We start from the raw sequence: 20964 nt of genomic DNA on the forward strand, positions 1-20964 counted from the left end.
AGAGGCTGAAAATCAGAGCGAGGGAGAGAGACGGAGAGGAAGAGAGTCATGCAGATAATTAAAGAATCAGAAAAAGAACTGGGGATATTGAATAGGGGAGGGCAGGGATAGTAAACTCCTCATTGGCAGGAAACATATCTCCTCACTCGGTTGTCTTGTAATAATAATGATAATAATGATGGCATTTATTAAGTGCTTACTATGTGCCAAGCACTATTCTAAGCACTGGGGAGATTACAAGGTGATCAGGTTGTCCCACGGGGGGCTCACAGTCTTCATCCCCGTTTTACAGACGAGGGAACTGAGGCCCAGAGAAGTTGAGTGACTTGCCCAAAGTCACACAGCCGACAATTGGCGGAGCGGGATTTGAACCCATGACCTCCGACTCCAAAGCCCGTGCTCTTTCCACGGAGCCACGCTGCTTCCAAGCTCTTAGTATAGACCTCTGCACACAGTAAGCATGCAATAAATAATATTGATCGATTAAATGATTGCAGGACACTGAGAAGGGGAAATGAGGGGAGGTACCAGGAACCAGGAGAGGGATGTCTTTTGTATACTCCTTAAGTGCTTTGTACAGTGCTTTGTCCACAGCAGGCACTGTTGATGATGACTCAAATATGACAAGAAGGAAACGGAGTTGGTACAGGAGCAGAGGGACATAGAAAAAGACAGGAGAGGTGAAGGGTCAGTATGAGAAATGATAGGAAGAGACACAGGAAGGAGACAGACGGACCTGCAGAGCAGGAGGCGATCATGGGGACAATGTAAAGGGCGACAGGGAGAAACCATTACCAGAAAGATCAAATGGGTATGTTTGCTGTGTATCCTGTTTTTTTCTGCTTCCCTGTTAGATGGAAAGCTCCTGTGGGCAGAGATAATAATAATGATAATAATAATAGCCATAATAATGACAATTGTTAAGTGCTTATTATGTGCCAAGCACCATTCTAAGCTCTAGAGTCTATAAAGATAACTAGGTTGGACACAGTCCTTCTCCCACTTGGGGCTCATAGTTTGAGTAGGAGGGAGTAGCATTTAATCCCCATTTTACAGATGAGGAAAGTGAGGAACAGAGCAGTTAAGTGAAGTTGCCCAGGGTCACACAGCTCACCCAATGGAAAGCTAGATTAGAACCCTGTTCCTGGAGCTCTCAGGCCCGTGCACTTTCCACTAGGCCACGCTGCTTTCCAGATAGGCCTCGTTTTTTGCCTTGCAAACCTGACTGCTCCTAGTCCCAAGCCCTGCCCCAGTAGCTGCTCAACAATTGCATTACTTTTGTGGCTGAGGATCACCATAAGGAGGGATGTGGTTCACAGACTTCTGAGCTAGCCCAGGATGCATATTACAGACCGGGAAATAGATATATTGGCCCAAAAGGCAGTATTTCTGCCTCCAAAGATTCTGTGTCCACCCTGGGAGGTCACAAGCCGCTGGAAACCATCGAGGGCAGTCATCTGACCAGTAGCCTCGCTGTGGAGTTAATCGGATCCCACAGCCAAGGGGCAAGTCCAGACCACTGACAACCTTTGTCATTAGGCCACACAGTCTTCTAGACTGTAAGCCCACTGTCGGGTAGGGACCGTCTCTATATGTTGCCAACTTGTACTTCCCAAGCACTTAGTACAGTGCTCTGCACACAGTAAGCACTCAACAAATATGATTGAATGAATGAATCTTTGCCGCTCAGGCAGCTGTTCCCCCAAACCCCTGCTCCCACCTTTGTCTGCAGAGAGACTGTTAGAACTTGGATCAGTTAATCATATTTAATAATCATCATCATCACTGCGGTATTTGCTGAGCGCTTACGATGTATCAGGCACCGTACTAAGTACTGGGGTGGATACAAGCAAATCAGGTTGGACACAGTTCCTGTCCCATGTGGGGTTCACATTCTCAATCTCCATTTTACAGATGAGGTGACTAAGGCACAGAGAAGTGAGGTGATTTTGCCAAAGTCACATAGCGGACCAATGGCAGAGCTGGGCTTAGAACCGTGAGCTTGTTGTTGGGTAGGGATGCTCTCTATTTGTTGTCGAATTGTACTTTGCAAGCGCTTAATACAGTGCTCTGCAGTGTAAGCACTCAGTTCTTTTTCTGATTCTAAGCACTCAGTAAATATGATTGAATGAATGAATGAATCCATGACCTTCCAAATCCCACACCCATGCGCTATGCACTCTGCCAAGCCCTTACTGTGTGCAGAGCCCTGTACTAAGTGCTTGGGAGAATACCATACAACAGAGTTGGTAGGCATATTCCCTGTGCACAAGAAGCTTACAGTCTAGAGGATGAGCCATGGGGAAGGGAGGTGGTTGAGACTGTTATTTCCTTTCACGCTCTTCCAGACTGCAGGTCAGAAGCAGGGGACACCAAGCCATAGGTTTCCATGCTGAGAGGATCAGTGGCCACCCTGGAAGATGTAGTCAGTCCAGTGCAGCTCCAATGCAGCTAGGACACATGTATATTCCAAGAGACTGCATTGCCAGGCTGGATAGCAAGAGGATGGGAGGGAGACTAACCCTATATATATATATATATATAGGGTTATATATATATATATATATTTATAATAATGATAGTATTTGTTAAGCACTTACTATGTGCAAAGGACTGTTCTAAGTACTGGGGAGGTTACAAGGTGATCAGGTTGTCCCAAGGGGGCCTTACAGTCTTAATCCCCATTTTACAGATGAGGGAACTGAGGCACAGAGAAGTTAAGTGACTGGCCCAAAGTCACACAGCTGACAGTTGGCGGAGCTGGGATTTGAACCCATGACATCTGACTCCAAAGCCCGTGCTCTTTCCACTGATATATAATGGCATTTATGAAGCACTTACTATGTACAGAGCACTGTTCTAAGTGCTGGGGAGGTTACAAGGTGATCAGGTTGTCCCATGTGGGGCTTACAGTCTTAATACCCATTTGACAGATGAGGTAACTGAGGCACAGAGAAGTTAAGTGACTTGCCCAGTCACACAGCTGACAATTGGCAGAGCTGGGATTCAAACCCATGACCTCTGACTCCAAAGCCCAGGCACTTTCTACTGAGCCACGTTGCTTCTCTAGGAGTTAGCATCTTCCTATTTTGCCAAAAGCACAGGAACATCGACGTTTCCCATGAACATGGAGTGACAGATTTCACTGACAAGACACATTAGATTACAGTGAGGGTTACAGTGAGGCGGTGTGGCCTAGTGACAAGAGTATAGGCCTGGGAATCGGGAGGCCTGCTTTTAATCTTTGCTCCATTTCTTGCATGCTCTACAACTTCTTTGTGACTCAATTTTCTCATCTGCAAAATGGGAATTAAACACTTATTCTACCTCTCCCTAAGACTGTGAGCCCCATGTCGGGCAGGGACTTTGTCCAGTCTGATTTTTTTGGTGTGTGTGTTCATTTTTGTTTCTTAATGGCATTTGTTAAGCGCTTACTATGTGTCAGACACTGGGGGAAGTACAAGCTAACTAAGGTTGGACACAGTCCGTGTTCCGCAAGGGGCTCACAGTCAATCCTCATTTGGCAGATGAAGTAATTGAAGCACAGAGAAGTGAAGTGACTTGCTCAAGTTCACATAGCAGAACAGTGGCGGAGCTGGAATTATAATCCAGGTCCTCCTGATTCCCAGGCCTGTCCTCTATCCACTAGACCACACTGCTTCTCAGTGCTTAGAACAGTGCTCGACCCAAAGTACACATTTTACAAATACTATTATTATTAGCCCTGTATTCTCACGGTAGCACCCATCTAGCCCTTCTGGACCTGAAAAATGATCCATGTTTGGAAAATGCGAGATACTTTAGAGAAGTTATGTCTCTTGGTTCCATGGTTCTCCCGAGGATGTACGCTACTTTATGATAGCATTTATTAAGCGCCTACTATTTGCAAAGCACTGTTCTAAGTGCTGGGGAGGTTACACGGTGATCAGGTTGTCCCACAGGAGGCTCACAGTCTTAATCTCCATTTTCCAGATGAGGTAACTGAGGCACAGAGAAGTTAAGTGACTTGCCCAAAGTCACACAGCTGGCAATTGGTGGAAGTATGATAGCATTTATTAAGCGCTTACTATGTGCAAAGCATTGTTCCAAGTTCTGGGGAGGTTACACGGTGATCAGGTTGTCCCACGGGAGGCTCACAGTCTTAATCTCCATTTTCCAGATGAGGTAACTGAGGCACAGAGAAGTTAAGTGACTTGCCCGAAGCCACACAGCTGGCAATTGGCGGAACCGGGATTTGAACCCATGACCTCTGACTCCAAAGCCTGGGCTCTTTCCACTGAGCCATGCTGCTTCTCTAGTTGTGAGCTAGTTGTGAGCAGGGTGTGTGTCTACCAACTCTGTTTCATTGTACTTTCCCAAGTACTTAGTAGAGTGCTCTGCTCTCAGTAAGCATTCAGTTAATACCATTAATTGAATGATTGGTTGATAATCCTCCCCCTCCCCATCCCCTGCCTTACCTCCTTCCCCTCCCCACAGCACCTGTATATATGTATATATGTTTGTACGTATTTATTACTCAATTTATTTATTTTATTTGTACATATTTATTCTATTTATTTTATTTTGTTAATATGTTTTGTTTTGTTCTCTGTCTCCCCCTTCTAGACTGTGAACCCACTGTTGGGTAGGGACCGTCTCTATGTGTTGCCAACTTGTACTTCCCAAGCGCTTAGTACAGTGCTCTGCACACAGTAAGCGCTCAATAAATATGATTGAATGAATGATTGATAACCTCTCAGGCACAGGTCCTTGATTGGGGTCTTTGGAAAACTGGCTGGAACAAGGACTTGCTTTGAAGGAGAAGCAGAGTGGCCTAATGGAATGAGCACGCCCTGGGGGCCAGAGGACCTGGGTTCTAATCCCAGTTCTGTCAATTCCTTGTTGCGTGACCCTGGTCAAATAATAATAATGATGGCATTTATTAAGTGCTTACTATGTGCAAAGCACTGTTCTAAGCACTGGGGACGTTACAAGGTGATCAGGTTGTCCCACAGGGGGCTTACAGTCCTAATCTCCATTTTCCAGATGAGGTAACTGAGGCACAGAGAAGTTAAGTGACTTGCCCAAAGTCACACAGCTGACAATTGGCGGAGCCAGGGTTTGACTCCAAAGCCCATGCTCTTTCCACTGAGCCACGCTGCTTCAAATCACTTAACTTCTCTGTGCCTCAGTTTCCTCAACTGTAAAATGGGATTAAATACCTGTGCTCCCTCCTACTTGGACAGTGAGCCCCGTGCGGGACAACGACTATCTGACCCAATTAACTTGTACCTACCCCAGTGCTCAGAACAGTGTTTTTCATGTGGTAAGGGCTTAATGAATACTACCGGAAAAAAAAAAAAGAGAGAAATCAGGTATGCGAAGAGGGCACAGAGGAGGCAGCAAATTGGATCTTGTTGTCCTCTTGATGGCTCCAAGAGTCTGGAAAGGGGCAGGGAATATTGTCCCCATTTTACAGATAAGGAAAGTGAGGCCAAAGGGAGAAGTTTCTACTCAGGGTGGCAGTCCGGAGTAAAATCTAGGAGTCAGGGTGCCCAGTCTCTTAGCTCTAACTATTAAGCTACCCAGTCTTGCTGGGCCCTGGACGGGGGTGGCAACCTGGCTCCTGTCCTGTGGACTCTGGTCTACTAAAAGGAAAATTCATTCTATCGTATTTATTTATTTATTCATTCATTCAGTCATATTTATTGAGCGCTTACTGTGTGCAGAGCACTATACTAAGCGCTTGGGAAGTCCAAGTTGGCAACATATAGAGACGGTCCCTACACAACAGCGGGCACACAGTCTGGAAGAAAAAAAAACTTGGTTAGATGCCACGAAGTAGGTGGCAAGTCGGTATTGTATAGGCCACTAGGACCTCTTCCGTCCTTCTCAAGGGGAATGCTAACCTTCTCTCCTTTCATACAACACAAGAGGTCCTGCTGGGATTCGAACCCAGGACCTTCTGTTTACTGCACAGGCGCTTTAACCATGTAAGCCACGGAGCCATTGAGCACTTCCTGTGTGTGGAGCACTGTACTAAGCGCTTGGGAAGTACCAACAGGACCCTTTCCCTGGTAAGTCACCCAACCTCTCCATCCAGCCCCCTAGTCAATTCACTGATCTCAGCTTCTCTCTAGACTTTAAGCTCATTGTGGGCAGGGAATGTGTCTGCCAACTCTGTTGTACTGAACTCTCCCAGTGCTCTGAACACAAACACTCAATAAATACCACTGGTTGATCTGCGATTAAACACGGGAAGCAGCGTGGCTTAGTGGAAAGAGCACAGGCTTTGGAGTCAGAGGTCAGGGGTTCAAATCCCAGCTCCGCCAATTGTCAGCTGTGTGACTTTGGGCAAGTCACTTAACTACTCTGGGCCTCAGTTACCTCATCTGTAAAATGGGCAATCAAGATTGTGAGCCCTCTATGGGACAAGCTCTCCCCCTCCTCCCCCTCCCCACCCCACCGCCTTACCTCCTTCCCCTCCCCACAGCACCTGTATATATGTCTGTACATATTTATTACTCTATTTTATTTGTACATATTTATTCTATTTATTTTATTTTGTTAATATGTTTTGCTGTCTCCCCCTTCTAGACTGTGAGCCCACTGTTGGGTAGGGACCATCCTTATATGTTGCCAACTTGGACTTCCCAAGTGCTTAGTACAGTGTTCTGCACACAGTAAGCGCTCAATAAATATGATTGAATGAATGAATCACCTTGTAATCTCCCTCAGCACTTAGAACAGTGCTTTGCACATAGTCAGCGCTTAATAAATGCCATTATTATTATTATTGTTATCTTCCTCTCTGTGCCGTCCCTTCTTCCAATGGTGATTGAACTTCTCTCCTCCCGTCCCCTCCCCAAAGCTCTATGGGGAACCAACAGGGAAGTTAAGCTCCAACTGCTTTTCTTCCCCATCATCTGTTCCCTTTGTCAGAATATTTAGGTTCTGGGCGAGACGGGCCCTCTCTCCTACCGGTCAGTGGTCAGTTTTTATGCTCAGCCCTAGACTTCCGTTGACACTGACGGGCATGGAACTAACCCTCGACTCCCCACATCTCTCCCACCCCTGCAACCCCCGCTCCCCACAGGCTATGAGCCTGTGGTGAGGATTCAGAAGTGACTAATCCCTCTCTGGGATTCATCAGCCTCCGAAGTCCACGCTAGTTCCCTGGAGTCTCCCACCCATGGCAGTGGAGTCTGGGCTGGACCGATTCCAAAGAATTGGCGGGGAATGGAGGCAGTTTGGGATCTAACGGGAAATCAGGGACCAAGCTTACCGGTTTGCTGTTTTCAGCTCCCTGACAGGACTGGAGGCAATAACGGGGCTGCGAGAGAAGCAGCATGGCCCAGTGGGAGGAACACAGGTCTGGGAATCCGAAGACCTGCCTTCTGATTCCTGGAATGCCCTCCCTCTGCCCATCCACCAAGCTAGCTCTCTTCCTCCCTTCAAGGCCCTGCTGAGAGCTCACCTCCTCCAGGAGGCCTTCCCAGACTGAGCCCCTTCCTTCCTCTCCCCCTCGTCCCCCTCTCCATCCCCCCATCTTACCTCCCTCCCTTCCCCACAGCACCTTTATATATGTATATATGTTTGTACATAATTTTTTACTCTATTTATTTATTTAATGTATTTGTACATATCTATTCTATTTATTTTATTTTGTTAGTATGTTTGGTTTTGTTCTCTGTCTCCCCCTTTTAGACTGTGAGCCCACTGTTGGGTAGGGACTGTCTCTAGATGTTGCCAATTTGTACTTCCCAAGCGCTTAGTACAGTGCTCTGCACATAGCGCTCAATAAATACGATTGATGATGATGATGATGATGAAATGCGTGCTGTGTGTCCTTGGGCAAACCACTTAACTTCTGTTCTCCCTCCCATTTAGCCTGTGAGCCCCATGTAGGACAGGGACTCTTTCCAAACCAATAGGCCGGGAATGTGTCTGTTTGTTGTTGTATTGTGCTCCCCCACACCAGGGCTTATTATAGTGGTTTGCACACAATAAATATGATTGACTAATTCACTTACATCTACCCCAGTGCTTTGAACATTGTTTCAAGCATAGTAAACATTTACATGTAACTAAAAACATGGAATATGAGTGTGTTTGTGTGTGTGTAAACTCTTGTCTTTGTGTTGGCAGGTTCCTGTGCTCGGAGGAGAGTGATGAGAGACCGGGAGGGAGAGTTGTTTATTTGGGAAACTATGTTTATTTCCACTGACATGCATATGTCTGCCCCTCCATCTGTCGTGCAAGTATAGACGCCCATGTCCCAACACATCTGTCGGACTCCATGAAGGAGATCCAGGTGATGGAGAAGAGCAATGCTTTGTCTGGACTTCTGAGATCTGACGGTGGGAAAGGTGGTGCCAGAGTGTGTAAGATAGATACAGAAATGGCTCAAGGATGAAGAGAGGTATTGCTTTTGGTGGTCAGACGCAAGGAGTGTGCCATAAATGTTGCCTGGTACAGGATGGAGGAATTTTCTCTGTGTGTGATCAGAGGAGGAGGAGGAGATTAGAGTAAGTGCACACAGCAGGGGAAGGATTACTGCGGGATGGCACTGGAGGAGTCTTGTTTTCAGCTACGGATATAATTATTTTTCTAATAACAGCCTTAATAGCCTGGGCTTGGGATGCCACTGTGTTGACAGGCTGCGGCAGTCCATCTCTCTTGGGCAAGTGAGGCAGAAAAACAGGAGCATTCCTTGCCAGGGTTGATTAGGTGGGTAAATTCATGAAGCGTTGACCAGGGACAAAGAAGTCCTGGTCCCTGTCCATGCTTCTTTGGCCTGATTAGACTGTAAACTCTAGACTACAAGCTGCTTCAAGACAGGGAACTTGTCTACCAAATCTGTTATATTGTACTTTCCCAAAAGCTTAGTCGTGTTCTGCACACATTAAGCTCTCAATAAATACCACTGATTGAAGATTTGGGTGTAACCTTCAGCAGTCACATACACAGTTTCATCCTCTGTAAAATGGGAGGAACGTTCTTCAGCACTCAGTAACAGGAAACCAAAAGAGAACGTGTACTTTGATTTATCTGGGAAAGGGCATAATAGAAATCCAAGCTGCCTATTCCACAGTTCACTCCTCTAGTGCCAGCTAACTCACTGTGTTCTGATCTCGTTTATCTTGCCGCCGAGCCCTTTCCCCCGTCCTCTCCCTATCCTGGAACTCCCTTCCCCTCTTTATACACCAGGTCACCACTCTCCCCACCTTCAAAACATTATTAAGGCCAGATCGCCTCCAAGAAGCCTTCTGTGATTATCCTCTTTTCCCCAGCTCCTTCTCCGTGTGCACTTTGATCTGTGACTTTTGGGCAGTTGGTATTCACCCTACCTTCAACCCCATAGCACTTATGTGCATATCTTTAAATCATATATTAATTTTTTAAATTTAATATCTGTCTTCCCCTCTAGACTCTAAGCTTGTTGTGGATAGGGAACATGCCTGCCAGCTCAAGTGCTTAGTACAGTGCTTTGAAGTGCTCTGCACACAGTAAGTGCTCAATAAATGCGATTGAATGAATGAATATAGTAAATGATCCGCAGATACCATTGATTGAATGATTGATGGTGGTGAAAAGGACGAAAGTGCCCAGGGTTGGTTTCCTGGAGATGAGTAATGTAAAATAATAATAATAATAATAATAATAACAGTAACTGGCATTTGTGAAATACTTGCACTGTACTAAGTCCTGGGGCAGATAGAAAGTTATGAGATCACACACAGTCCTTGTCCACTAATGGTGCTCACAGTTATTCATGACCCTAATTTTATTGTGGAAATACCTTCCAAATTTTATTACCTTTACCTTGTCAATCAATCGGTAATATTTACTGAATGCTTACTCTGTGCAGAGCACTCTACTAGTCATTCATTCATCAATTGTATTTTTTGAGTGCTGTGTGCAGAGCAATGTACTAAGTGCTTGGGAAGTACAAGTTGGCAACATTTGGAGACGGTGTCAGTCAGTCGTATTCACTGGGAGCATATTGTGTGAAGAGGGCAGGGAAAGTATTTGTTATTTTTGCTGTACTTGTACTTCCCAAGCACTTAGTACAGTGCTCTGCACACAGTAAGTGCTCAATAAATGCGATTGAATGAATGAATGAATGTATTATCCTCTCCCAAGAGCTTAATAGAGTGCTTTGAACACAGTAAGTGCTCAAGAAATATGATTGACTGATCGACTAAGTGCTTGGGAGAGTAAAATACTGACAATATAACAGACACATTCACTGCCCACAGTGAGTTTGCAGTCTATAGGACTGTATAGATTGTCTAGTCCACGAGGTGCTTGGGAAAGTACAGCAATTGGTAAACTTGATCCCTGCCCTCAAGAAGTTTACAGTCTCACAGGGGAAGCACTGCTCTGTTCTGGTCCATCAGGGTTTCTGCAATCCCCAGCCTCTCTTATCTCCCCCCCTGCATGGCCCTGTTTCCAAACAAACTTTTTAGTTGGAAATGTTCCAGGACGTTGCCCGCTCTCTCTGACATAGACAGCTTTGTGTTCATAAACTATAAATCGTCTATTCCTCGGCTGTAATCATCGCTTTTAAACTTAATGGCATTTAGAAATAAGTGCTGTGTTTCCTGGAGCTGCCCTCTCCAAATGAAGAGACCTGATGGGGTGTTTTTAAAACTTCAAATCATTACAGTAAATGCACCTGGAAAATACACAGACACAAACACACACACACACACACACACACACATTTCCTTATTTCGTTTTTCCTATTTTGTGGCTCAGCAAATCTTTCAAAGTTGAGTTGAGTATCCCCTTCCAACTTCCTACCCCACATTACCAGGCAGCGGCTGATCAGTGGCTGATCAGAGGTGAAGCTAGAGGTGAGTCATGCTGGGAGAAGCAGCATGGCTCAGTGGAAAGAGGTCAGAGCTTTGGGGTCAGGCTTTGGGGTCAGAGGCTATGGGTTCAAATCCCAGCTCCGCCAATTGTCGGGTGTGTGACTTTGGGCAAGTCACGTCACTTCTCTGTGCCTCAGTTCCCTCATCTGTAAAATGGGGATTAAGACTATGAGCCCCCACGTGGGACAACCTGATCACCTGGCAACCTCCCCAGCGCTTAGAATAGTGCTTTGCACAAAATGAGCGCTTAATAAATGCCATCATCATCATTATTATAGCTATTGTTATTATTATTATTATTATTATGCCACTGGGAAACTCCGTTATCAAGATCCAGTTCTCCTGCAGGGATTTATCAGTCAGTCAGTCTATCAGATTGAGCACTTATTGTGTGCAGAGCACTGTAGCACTGTACTAAGTGCTTGGAATATTACAATACAACAATAAACACATTCCCTGTCCACAATGAGCCTACAGTCCAAAGGAGGAGACAGAAATTAATATAAATGAATAATAATAATAATGATGGTATTTGTTAAGCACTTACTACGTGCAATACACTGTTCTAAGTCCTGGGGGGATACAAGGTGATCATAATTTCCCCCGTGGGGCTCACAGTCTTAATCCCCATTTTACAGATGAGGAGAGGCACAGAGAAGTGAAGTGACTTGCCCAAAGTCACACAGACGATAAGTGGCGGAGCTAGGATTAGAACCCGTGACGTCTGACTCCCAAGCCCGGGCTCTTTTCACTGAGCCATGCTGCTTTACAGATATGTACACAAGCTCTGTGGCGCTGGGAGGGGGAATAATTAAGCGTGCAGGTCAGGATGACACAAAAGGGAGAGGAAGAAAAGGAAAACAGGGCTTAGGGAAAGTCTCTTGGAGGAGATGTGCCTTCAATAAGGCTTTGAAGTGGGAAAAAAGTTGTCCTCATATATGAGGAGGGAGGGTGCTCCAGGTCAAAGGGAGGATTATCCCAAACAGGGTGTTTGTGGGGGGAGAAGAAAGGCGGGAGGGTCCGAACAAGTCCAACCCTTCAGAAACTCCCCTTATGTATCAAATTGGACATCTACCTTTCCAGACTCACTTAGGTAAACTGTTACTTATCTTTAGGTAGGAAGGATGCTTGAAAAGAAGGCTTCTTGATCAAGAGTAGTAATAGCATTTACTTGTAGATATGAAGAGCTTACTGTGTGCTGAGAACCGTACTAAGCGCTAAGAGAGAATAGAAAGGTGGGAGTCAGATTTGGTCCTTGTCCCTCGGTCAGGGGGTTCACAATCTAAGAGTTTAAATGAGGATGTGGAATTGGAGGGTCCAAACATTAAAAAAAATCACAAATACATGAAGTAGGCTCAAATAATGAAACTGATTCAAAGTCACTCACAAGGTACGAAGGGGGTGGAGTTAAGAAACATGTGTTCCCTCTGAGGAGATTGTCCCTACATTCAATTTAACTGGGATGGTCCAATGGGCTTGTTTGATCCTGGCAATTTTAGGAGAACATAGGAAAGTGGGGCTCGGTCTGGCTTAACTGGTCAGCCTACCTCATACACAGGTACATCTGCTGCTCATGTTCACTGTAAATGCTTGAGTGTCCCCACCTGGACCAGAGCCTGTTTGATCCTCACAGATTTCTGGAAGTTGTAGTATGGACGGGCTCCAGTCTACACTCTTCACTCTCTTCTCCTCATAGTGTCAGAAGAGAAAGGGAAGGGCTCACAAAGTCGATCTGAGGGCCCAATTTTCAAGTAACAACCTAGGCCTGTCTGGAGTCCAGGGAGGACGTCAATCCGGCCTAAGGCGGGGCAAGGTTGGCTCTAGGTAAAGAGGCCTGTGGGAGAACTATATTACATGATCTCTTTGTCATTGAGCACATTGTAAAGAAAAATCTAATACCATAGCTTCTGATGCCCAATGAAGTGCTTTGCTACTACTCAAAATGCTAACCAGTACATACTCTGGGATCCTGGGCTAGACACTTAACATTTCTGTGCCTCAGTTTCCCAACTGTAAAATGGGGATTCAATACATCTCCTCCCTCCTTTACTTAGACTGTGAGCCCCATATGGGACAGGGTTGGTGTCTGACCTGATTATCTTGCATCTACCCCAGTGCTCAGAACAGTGCTTAAACATAGTGAGGGCTTAACAAATATCATTAAAAAAAATCCCATGGACCCCTGTAGGCTTAATGTATCCCTAATGGCCAGTGTCTTTAGCAAAAGAGAACCTATCTCAAAATGTGTCCTTTTCAGTGCCAAAATGGCTTCTTTCATTCATTCATTCAATCAATTGTATTTATTGAGTGCTTACTGTATGCAGAGCACTTCACTAAGCACTTGGGAAGTACAAGTCGGCAACATATAGAGACAGTCCCTACCCAACAACGGGCTCACAGTCAAGAAGGGGGAGACAGCCAAGAAGACCAAACATGTAGACAGGTGTCAAAACTGTCAGAATAAATAGAATTATAGCTATATGCACATCATTAATAAGAGTAGTAAATATGTACAAGGAAAATAAATGCAGTAATAAATCTGTACGAATATATACAATTGCTGTGGGGAGGGGAAGGAGGTAGGGCAGAGGAGAGGGGGTGATGGGGAGGAGGAGAGGAAAAAGGGGCTCAGTCTGGGAAGGCCTCCTGGAGGAGGTGAGCTCTCAGTAGGGCTTTGATGGGAGGAAGAGAGCTACTTTGGCAGATGTGGGGAGGGAGGGCATTCCAGGCCAGGGGAAGGACGTGAACATGGACAGGAGAGAACGAGGCCCAGTGGGGAGGTTAGCAGCAGAGGAGCAGAGGGTGCGGGCTGGGCTGGAGAAGGAGAGAAGGGAGGTGAGGTAGGAGGGGGCGAGGGGATGGACAGCCTTGAAGCCCAGGGTGAGGAGTTTTTGCCTGATGCATAGGTTGATTGGTAGCCACTGGAGATTTTTGAGGAGGGGAGTAACATGCCCAGAGCGTTTCTGCACAAAAATGATCCTGGTAGCAGATGAGGAGATGGATATCTATATCTATATCTATAGATATATACATCTATATATCTATAGATATAGATATAGATATAGATATATATGTGTGTGTGTATGTACATATATATATGTGTGTGTGTTTTACATATATATATGTAAAACAGCTGTCTTTTTTCCAGTGGTATTTGTAAATAATGATGATAGTATTTATTAAGAGCTTACTATGTGCCAAGTACTGTTCTAAGCACTGTTAAGCACTCATTATGTGCCAGGCACTGTACTAAGCACTGGTATAGATATAAGCAAATCAGGTTGGACAGAGTACCTGTCCCACATGGGGCTCACAGTCTGAAGGAAACATTTCACTTGTTTATTCTGTTCTTAACTTCCCAAACACCTAGTGCAGTGTAGTATATCAAGTGGGCACTCAATAAATACTATTGTTACAACTATGTATATAGAGAGAGAGGGAGGGAGAGAAATAAAGGGAGAGGAAGGTAGAAAGAGAGAATCAGCAGTGTGGCAGCATGGCCTAGTGGGAAGACCATGGGCCTGGGAGCCAGAGGACCTGGGTTCTAATCCCGGCTCCACCTTTTGTCTGCTGTGTGACCTTGTTCAAGTCACTTCACTTCTCTGTGCTTCAGTTACTTCATCTGTAAAATGGGGATTAAATCCTCCTCCCTTTGACTTTTTGAGCTCCATGTGCGACGGGGACTGTGTCCAACCTGACTTTCTGGTATTCACCCCAGCACTTGACATATAGTAAGTGCTCAACAAATATGAGAGAGAGGGAGAGAGAGAAAGAGAGAAAGAAAGAAAGAAAGAAGGAGTCCCACATGATGGTGGCCATGCACTCCAATATTCCAGGATGGGAGATAGGTAGGGATAGGGAAGCAGACATGGCACTGAACAGTCAGTGTGGTATCGCCATATAGCTGATGGAGATCCAGGTAGGATGCCGGATGAGGGGGATCAAGAGTAAGTTTTTTTTAATTTTATTTTTAATGGTATTTGTTAAACACTTACTATGTGTCAGGCACTGTACTAGGCACTGGGTTAGATACAAGTTAATCAGGTGGAACACAGTCCCTGTCCCATGTAGGGCTCCCAGTCTTAATCCCCATTTTATAGATGAAGTAACTGAGGCACAGATTTGCCCAAGGTCACACAGCAGACAAGAGGCAGAGTTTAGATTAGAACCCAGTTTCTTCTGACTCGTGGGACTGTGCTCTATCCACTAGGCCACGCTGCTTCTCAGAGTTGGTTCACAGACCAAACTGATAGCATGACCATATTGTATATAGTTGTCCTGTGTAATTGAAGAAGACACCACTGACAATGAAGTTCAACTGTGAGTCTATTAGTGTGTGGGTGAGGATGACTGGAAAGGGGCTCACATATTGTGGCCATATTGTGCACACAAAAAGCTTGTTCTACACTGTACGGCAACAACAGCCCCAAGCCAGGGTAGAACATAGAAGGCGTAGAATGCAATATACATCAGCTGGAAAGAATGTAAGGGAAAAAGAGACGGATGGAAGAAATGATAAGCAGCATGGACCAGTGGTTAGAGAAGAGGGCTGGTACACAGAGGACCTGGGTTCTAATCCCAGTTCTGCCACCTCTCTGCAGTGTGGCCTTGAACAAGTCACTTAATTGGTCTGTGCCCGTTTCCTCATCTGTAAAACGGGAATTAAGACTTTGCGCCCCATGCAGGATAGGGACCGTCCAAACTGATTATTCTCTATCTACCCCAGGGTTTGGCATACTGCCTGGCACAAAGAAGGCACTGAACAACCACCCTCTTTATTATTATTATAGCCTGTATGAATATGAATGAATACACGCGCATTCCGATGCTGTAGAAGAAATCTATGCGTCTGCATTTGGGTTATAGGTAAGCTGAGCTGGGGCGTCTGGAGGCTGTTTTCATTGAATACCAGAAGAAGGAGATCATTTCCCTAGCCCTTTCCTTCTCTCAGTGCAGATTTTCATGGACTGAAACTGCCAGTAAAGTGAGGAATTATCCAGCAGCCTGGGTTATTTTAAATCTTTAATAGACGTATTACCTTACATTAAGGCTTCATCATCCGCCCCTCAGCGCAAGCACCCAGAGCACATCCATCACAATTAGTGTAACATCCCGAAAGGTATAAAAAGGATGGAAATTCACAGGAAAGTCAGAGTGAAAGAGGATTGCACCTCTGGGGGACTGAGGGGAGGCTTAGGGCACAAAGCCAGTCCAGGAAGGGGCTTCTTCTGATGTAAATAAGGGGTTATGCTAAACACGCGCATTGGGTGTTTCCTTCCAAATTATACAGATGTCATTTATTCGGGTTGTGGTTATTTACAAAGCCCAATAACTTTCATGTCCCTGCCTCAGTGGGGGAAGCTTTTTTATGGTATTTGAGGAGCAGCAGCATGGCTCCGTGGAAAGAGCCCAGGCTTGGGAGTCAGAGGGCATGGGTTCTAATCCCGGCTAAGCCGCTTGGCAGCTGTGTGACTTTGGGCAAGTCACTTAACTTATCTGTGCCTCAGTTATCTCATCTGTAAAATGGGGATTAATATTGTGAGCCCCACATGGGACAACCTGATCACCTTGTATCCTCCCCAGCGCTTAGAACAGTGCTTTGCACATAGTAAGCCCTTAACAATTGCCAAAATTATTATTATTATTATTTATGGTTTTGTTTTGTTGTCTGTCTCCCCCTTCTAGACTGTGAGCCCATTGTTGGGTAGGGACCGTCTCTATATGTTGCCGACTTGTACTTCCCAAGAGTATAGTACAGTGCTCTGCACACAGTAAGCGCTCAATAAATATGAATCAATGAATGAATGAATGAAGAGTAATATCTGTGTCTCCCTCTAGACTGTAAGGTCATTGTGGGCAGGGAACGTGTCTACCAACTCTGTTCTATTGTAATCTCCCAATCTCTTAATATAGTGTTCTAGACACAGTATGACTTGACACCTGTCTACCTGTTTTGTTGTCCATCTCCCCCTTCTAGACTGTGAGCCCATTGTCGGGTAGGGACTGTCTCTATATGTTGCCAACTTATACTTCCCAAGCGCTTAGTACAGTGCTCTGCACACAGTAAGTGCTCAATAAATATGATTGAATGAATGAATTTGCTATATGACAAGCACTGCACTAAGAGCTGAGGTGGATACAAGGAAATCAGATCGCACACAATCCAAGTCCCACATGGGGCTCACAGTCTTAATCCCCACTTTACTTCTCCTCACGCTTAGGACAGTGCCTGGCACGTAGTTAGTGTTTAACAAATGCCACAGTTATTATTATAGATGAGGCAACTATAAGTGACTTGGCTAAGGTCACACAACAGACACACGGTGGAGCTAAGGTTAGAATCCAGGTCCGCTGATTCTAGGCCTGTTCTCTTTCCAGGAGGTCACCAACTGGAAGGTGTGCCAACTGAGGCCAGGAACCACTGATTACCAATGTGAATGTTGAGGGAGAATGACGGTGGATTTCTCTGAATATGGGGTCCAAGTAGCTGGGGAGTCAGGTCTTGCAAACTCCACCTCTACAGCCCTGTGTCTGCTACCAACAACTCCGCCGCTCCGACTCGGTTTCTCATCTCTGAGAGGTGAAGGGAGAGATCTTGGCCCCCCCAGCTTGAAATCCTCCCCAAGCTTCTGGGTTACAAGATGGCTAAGGTCTGATGGAAGGAAGATGCCCCTCTTTTAGGAAGCAAGGCTGGTTGGTTGTGGGATTTGATAAGTGCTTACTGTGTGCCAAGCGGGTTTTTGCTTGATACGAAGGCTGATAGGCAACCACTGGAGATATTTGAGGAGGGGTGACATGCCCAGAGTGTTTCTGTAGAAAGATAATCCGGGCAGCAGAATGAAGTATGGACTGAAGTGGGGAGAGACGGAAGGTTGGAGATCAGAAAGGATGCTGATGCAGTAATCCAGTCGGGATAGGATGAGTGACTGTACTAACAAGGTAGTGGTTTGGATGGAGAGGAAAGGGTGGATCTTGAGGAAATGGTAGATATGAGACAATCAATCCCTGTCCTACATGGGGCTCACAGTCTAAGTAGGAGCGAGAACGGGTATTAAAGTCCCATTTTCCAGATGAGAAACAGAGGCACAAGGAAGATAAATGACTTGTCCAAGGTTACACAGCAGGCAAGTAGCAGATTTGGGATTAAAACTCAGTGTTTCATATTTCCAGACTGGTGCACTTTCCATTTGGCCATGCTGTTTCCCTGACATACTGGTGAATAGATACTCTTTGAGCCTTTTGTGGGTCATGGGATGTATCCAATCTGCACACGTTGTCTCCATCCCAGCACTTAATATAGTGATTGGCTGCATAGTAAGGGTGTTACAAATATTGATCTATTAGTCAATCAATGCAGAGCACTGTACTAAATACTTGGGAGAGTACACGATAACAGCATTGGTAAAAATGTTCCCTGCCCACATAGAGCTTACATAATGATAATAACAACAACAACAACTATCGTTTTTATCATCATCACTATTGACTGCTGGATGGATGGAAGCTTGGCCCCTGTGAAGGATAGCTGAAAGGCAGAAAGGAAGACAAACAGAGCCTGTCAGAGAAGCCCCAGATTAATCGCGGCACAAACTTTTCAGAGTTAATCCTAGTCCGCGCCTCCCACTCCTCAAGATCCTCCAGTGATTGCCCTTCCACCTCGCATCAAACAGAAATTCCTTACCATCCGCTTTAAAGCGCTCAATCAGTTTCCCCTCTCCTACCTCACCTAGCTGACTTCCCAATACAACTCAGCCCACAACCCTTCAATCCTCTAACATCAGCCTCCTCACTGTACCTCAGTGTCACCTCTTTCACTGCTGACCCTTGCCCATGTCCTTCCCTAGACCTGGAACTCCCTCCCTCCTCCATTAAATTAATAATAATAACTATGGTATTTGTTAAGCGCTTACGATGTGTCCCGCGCCGTTCTTAGTACTGGGATAGATGCATGGTCATTAGTTTGAACATAGCCCACGTCCCACATGGGGCTCACAGTCGAAGTAGGAAGGGATAGGTAGGAGGAGATAGGATTTAATCTTCATTTTAGCAGATGAGGAAACTGATAACCAGAGAAGTGAAGTGATTTGCCCAAGGTCACACAGCAGAGAAGTGGTGGAGCCAGGATTAGAACCAGGACCTTGGATTCCTGGGCCTGCGCTCTTTACTCTAGGCCACAGTGCTTCTTCATATATGACAGACCATCACTCTCCCCACCCTCAACCCCTCATACTTAGAGCAGTGCTTAGCACATAGTAAGCGCTTAACAAATACCATCATTTTTTAAATTAAGTTTACATCTCCTCCAAGAGGCCATCCCCTATTAAACCTTCTTTTCCCCTACTCCCTCTCCCTTCTGCATTGCCTATGAACTTGGATCTGTACACTTTATTTACCGCACCCTGAGCCCCATGGTACTTAGAGAAGCAGCATGGCTCAGTGGAAAGAGCCCGGGCTTTGGAGTCAGAGGTCATGGGTTCAAATCCCGGCTCTGCCAATTGTCAGCTGTGTGACTTTTGGCAATCACTTCACTTCTCTGTGCCTCAGTTCCCTCATCTGGAAAATGGGGATTAAGACTGTGAGCCCCCCGTCGGACAACCTGATCACCTTGTAACTTCCCCAGTGTTTAGAACAGGGCTTTACACAAAGTAAGTGCTTAATAAATGCCATTATTATTATGTATATGGCCCTAATTTATTTTTCTGAATGCATGTCTTCCCCTCTAGACTGTGAGCTCCTTGTGGGCAGGGAATGTGTCTACCAAATCTGTTTCATCATGCTCTCCAAAGTGCTTAATATAGTGCTTAATACAGTAAGTGATCAATAAGTTTAGTTGTCTATTGATTGACTAAATTAAAAGCAGTGATTTTTGTGGCAGTTAGGAAAGGCTGGATCCATGCCAAATGCTGTGTTACCTTAGGCAAGTCACTTCATTTCTCTGGGCCTCAATTACTCATCTGTAAAATAGGAATTGAGACTGTGAGCCCCAAGTGGGACATGAACTGTGTCCGACCTAATTTAATAATAATAATGATGGTATTTGTTAGGTGCTTACTTGGTGCCAAGCACTGTATCCACCCTGGTGCTTAGTACAATGCTTGGCACACTATAAGTGCTTAACAAATACCACAATTATTATTACAAAACTTGTAGAAATAGTAATTCAGAGGCATAGTTCAGTTCTCCCCTGCTCTTCCATGGGCTTCTTGGTAGTTGGGGACTGCCTGATAATATTAAGCAAGAGGAGTGGAATCCTATTGTATGTCCACTAGCCACTGTGTTTTTTTTATGATCTTGCTTGTCCCTTAAACTGTTTATTCCTTTTTCGTTGTTTTGTCTTTTTTTGTGTGTCTATTGCCAGTCCCCTCATCCCTTCCTTATTCTTAGATCATTAGTGCCTCAGGGGCCAGAGACTAAGTCTAATTTTTACCTGTATATTCTGTCCAAGAACTTTGAACACAGTAGGTGCTTAATAAGTACCATTACTATTGCTGCTATTACTGTTCAACTGTAGGGACCGGACTTTCAGAGACCATTCTCGATCTCTCTGTGCTTCAGTTACCTCATCCATAAAATGGGGATTAAGACTGTGAGTCCTATGGGGGACAGGGACTGTGTCCCACCCAATTACCTTGCATAAACCTCAGCACTTAGTACAGTGCCTGGCCCACAGTAAGTGCTTAACAAATATCATTAAAAAAAACAAAAGAAAAGTGGTAGAGCTGGAATTAAGAGCCCAGGTCCTCTGATTCCCAGGTCTGTGATCTTTCCACTAGGCCATGTGGCTTTGAAGCCAAACCCCAATTCTTTTCCATGAGATAGTATCTCAGGTTTCAGGCTCAGCCCAATGGGCCTCCTCAAGTGACATCAATAACCCTCTGCCATTCCTCGTACAATCGATCAATCGTCTTTATTAAGTGCTTACTATATGCAGAGCACTGTACTATGCTCTTGGGAGAAGCACAGTACAGACAACCTTCTCTGACATTGGTCAAATTATCTCGGCTAACTGGGGCCTGGAGCTCTTGTGGTGAAGCAGATGAACCATCCAGAGGCAGAGGAATGTCCTTTCAAGTGTTTTTTTTGAGTGAGGAAAATCCTTAAATGG

The 20964-nt window shown here is 45.3% G+C and overlaps 1 pseudogene; it reads right to left on the bottom strand.

The window, feature by feature from the left end:
• Window positions 1–5794: 5794 nt before the first annotated feature.
• Window positions 5795–5910, bottom strand: LOC119929424 (annotated as a pseudogene).
• Between the last annotated feature and the right edge of the window lie 15054 nt (window positions 5911–20964).

This window comes from Tachyglossus aculeatus, chromosome 5, assembly GCF_015852505.1.
Source record: "Tachyglossus aculeatus isolate mTacAcu1 chromosome 5, mTacAcu1.pri, whole genome shotgun sequence".
Lineage (NCBI taxonomy): Eukaryota > Metazoa > Chordata > Mammalia > Monotremata > Tachyglossidae > Tachyglossus > Tachyglossus aculeatus.